Raw genomic sequence first — 3702 nt, 5'->3', positions numbered from 1 at the left:
ATTGAGTTAAAATGTCTACAGTTGGCACTGAATAATTAAAATGCTGAACGGAGAGATGTTCCCTGGTGAGAGCGTGCTTAGAAGGCATTCAGTGTGAGTTCTGGCGTGGGATGGGTGCGTGCTTGGAGACCCAAGTCCACTTCCTTTCTGTGTGGCGTTGGATGAGGCATGTGGCCTCACTGAGGACACAAGATCCCCGCCCCCGCCCAGTGTCCTCCTTTATAGAAGACAAGTACAGTGGTCACACATGTTATCGTCACCAAGTATACAATGTCTTGGACCTGATGCCACACTGGAGAAACTATGCCATGATTGCTAAAGAGAGCAAAGTGCAGTCTCTAGAGAGGCGGCTCAGGATCTCCACACTTAGGAGATACATTGTATCCTCTCACCGCTAGCAGAGCTGTGATGCTCACTGTGCCACCCTGAAGCACCTGCAGGGAGATTTGGCATCTGCTTAGTGCGTTGGCATCATGGAGGCAGAGCAGCAGAGAAACTCAGGTATGGACAGGGACGTGAAGCGCAACTAGGAAAGAGCTGTCAGATAACTGGGTTAAGGTAACTGGCTGCAGATTTGTAAATGTTCAAAGCAAACTGCAGACTTCCCCGTCTCTCCATCCCACAGCATCCACACCTGTGCCTGTCTCGCCTCGGCCTCGCCATAGCTTTTTAACTCTTCTTCTGCTGGACCGTGTCTATATAGCTTGGTCTATGTATCTTATGCTCAGCCTTGGGATAAGGCACAGGGTGTGGGGGGGCCAGCTCCCTGCGGCTCAGCAGTAGAAGCTGGGAGTGAGGGAGAACAAAGACGCACCCTCGCCCGAGGCGCTTTCAAAGGATCACACCAGCCAAAAACCTCTGAAGTCAGCAAACATCACAATCCAAGGGACGCCGGGCCCCCTCAGAAGGCCAGCTATGTAGTGTGTACCCAAACAGCACAGGGTATGGGCGCAGCAGATCTGCCACCGTGTTCCTCTCAGCTGTACCCACCTCTGTTCTCCTTTATCTCATTTTCTCACATTTGAACAACACTTTCCTACTCTTAGAGGCCTCTCCCTTCCGCCCCAGCACTCATAATCCAGGGCTTTCCTTGTGTCAGAAAGGTTCTGGGTTCATGGGATGGTGGCCTAAGGTAGGTACCTCCCAACTCTCAGGAAAGAATCCCAGAACACCTCTTACCTGCTGAGTATCTCCTGTATGAGGAAACAGTTTCCAGCTCGGGGGAAGATTTCATAAGACCACTGATGGTCTGGCCATACTGTTTTAACTCTCCTCAGACTGCTTGCTTTTGTAACCTACAGAAGAAGCAAGTGGTATGATTTCCTGCAATGCTTCAGGCTGCTGGGGACGAGGAGCCTGAATAGTTTCTTAAATGTCTTCAGGCTAACTACACCAGTAACTCATATCGCACCAGCCTGCAATGAAAGAAAGGATAATGGTGTGGCTGAGGAGCCTCGTTTACAAATGCAGCAGTAGATTTCTCTGGAATTGTCCAGTTACTCACAAGAAGGAGACTCAATCTCTGGGGTCCCAGGAGCACCCTGGAACTCTCAGGGTGCTCCCACATTTCTGGATGCAGCGAACAGGAGACACCGGGGAATCTACAACCTGCGCACAAGTTAGGGGGACCAGGCCCTTGCTGGGGACCTCCAGCAGACATCAGGAGCTGCTGTCTGGTACTGGGAACTGGCCAGGCTGGCTCTGGGTTTGCCAGCTTGCCAGATTTGTGGCACTGCTGTGGTTTGCATATGTGTGGCCCAGTTAGGAGGTGTGGCCTTGTTGGAGTAGGTGTGGCCTTGCTCTACCTACCAAGGAAGGGAATGAATCCATCTGTGGACTCATGATCTGAGAGGCTGGCAACTCAGCCTGTCTGTTTACGGTGAGGGCCACCACTTCACGGCAGCTAAGATGTTGCCTCCTGCAAGGTCCCCTTTCACCTAAGTGAAAGAGAAGCCACGCCTGTCATAAAATTCTGGATTCCTTGAGACAAGAAGCCTGAAGGGAAACTGCCTGCCAAAGCCAAACCTCTTGCTCCCTTCTTTAACACTGCTGCAGACGCAGGTCTCCTTTTCTTATTTGTCTGAACAGACTCCAGCCTGTTCTTTCATGGACACCACACGAGGTGTATGGCCTCTGCTGTCAGTTTCACATTGACGCCCGTACCACACTTTAACTTTGGCCCTTTCAGCTTTGAGCTAGAAACAACACAATCTTTACGGAAACCCAAAGTCCGATGTCTTTCTGTCTTTCAGATGAGGAAGCTGAGCAACTTGTGCACATAAGTTAGTGAGGCAGGCCTGACTGTCAGCTGGACTACAGAGCAACACTGTCCGCCAGGAAACACCTCCTCACCTCCCGGGAGCATCTCACATTGAAACCCTGAACTGACACAAGTGGTCACAAGCGCCTTGCTGGTCTGCACGGTGTCCTTTAGAGATGAAATGCTGGTCTTAGGAAAATAGGAACATAGACAGACAATGAAAAACTCAGATGAATAATCCTGTTTATAGTGTCTTGCTGTGTAAAACATGTGTGATATGTTAAATAGGGTGCTCAACACATGACACACAAAGCTCACTGTTTCACTCTAAGGGACACCTCATGACAGGCCACAGAGGATCACCACGCCCTCCACAGCTGTCTTTTCTGAACTGTGTGAGTTTTCTGATGATAAACAACTAGACGATTTCTATAATTTTCTATGCGATTCAGAGTCTGTGACGCAAATAGGCCTTTGTTCATATTTATGAAGAATATGAATAGTAGTTCTAGACCCCACACATGGATCAGAGCTTCTATTCCTCACAGATAGCTCGGGACGTTTTAATAAATGATAGCAAATTGAAAATGTCATGAGGTGATTTGAATCAAGAAGAAAATAAATGGGCTGGGGAGATGGCATAGTGGGTAACAAAGGGCTTGCTGCATAGGCTTGAAGACGTGAGTTCACATCCCAGCACCACCCCTGCACACACACACACATGCACACACATACACACACACAGCACACACACCACACACAGACACACCACACACAGACACATCTCTCTCACACATACACATAAACACACACACAGACACATCTCTCTCTCACACACACATACACACATAGACACACCATACACAGACACACCACACACACATACACACCATACACACACACCACACATACATATACACCACCCCCCCCACCCCACATACCCCCACACACCACACACACACATACACAGATACACATATACACACAGACACACATACACACACACCACACACATGCACACACACCATGCATACACACACACCATGCATACACACACCACACATACACACACACACACACACACACACACACACCTGTAATGTCAGAGCTAGGGAAGTAGAGACAAGCAGACCCCCAGAGCTCATTGGCAGTGCTAACCAGTTGGTTGGCTCCAGGTTCAGTGAAAAACCCTGTATCAAAAAAACAGGGTGAACTTCAACAGAGGAAGGCAGCCGGCCTCATCCTCCGGCCTCCATGCAGACACACACGTGTGTACACACCCACAAACAGAGAGAAGAAATGAGCAGGGGATGTGACTCAGCAGTGGGGGCCTCTCCTAGCACCAGCATGGTTTACTCTCCAGACTCACAAAGGAAAAAGAAGAAAAGGTAGTCCCAGACACCCCAAACCTCCTGCCAAGCATTCAGACATCCCCACGGATC

The sequence above is a fragment of the Apodemus sylvaticus genome, chromosome 7 (genome assembly GCF_947179515.1).
Source record: "Apodemus sylvaticus chromosome 7, mApoSyl1.1, whole genome shotgun sequence".
Taxonomy (NCBI): domain Eukaryota; kingdom Metazoa; phylum Chordata; class Mammalia; order Rodentia; family Muridae; genus Apodemus; species Apodemus sylvaticus.
The sequence above is the reverse complement of the archived record's forward strand: the minus strand, read 5'-3'. Positions refer to the sequence as shown.